Here is a 443-nt window from a genome sequence, read left to right on the forward strand (position 1 = left end):
AGCAAGGTTTATTTATTAAGTGGAATGTGAGTGGGAGGTAGCAGGTCCAGAGCCCCATGTGAGATTTCACGTAGCCAGTGTCCTCCAGTCTTCCATAGATAGTCTTAACTGTGATACTCTCCCAAACCCCATCATCTGTGGAACTGTCCCTCTTGTCAGCTTCAATACACAGATTCATTCTACAGTACAGCCGGTGACAGGTTGTGGCTGGCACAACCAGGACTGGTTGTGGTCAAAGAAAGAGTTAATGCAGAATAAATCTACTACTTCTCTTAGCGATCTCTCAGTGTGAACATGCCTTTGGCTAGGCAGAATTCAGGAATATATCAGGTGTTAAGGGAGAGTGCCTTGCTTTTATTTCAGACAACAGTGTTTCAAGAGTTTCTTCACTCTGCTAACCGCAGTACTTTTCTTCTTTTCTCTTTCTTTCCTTTTTTTTTTTT

Source organism: Merops nubicus, unplaced genomic scaffold, assembly GCF_000691845.1.
Source record: "Merops nubicus isolate BGI_N331 unplaced genomic scaffold, ASM69184v1 scaffold10499, whole genome shotgun sequence".
NCBI lineage: Eukaryota > Metazoa > Chordata > Aves > Coraciiformes > Meropidae > Merops > Merops nubicus.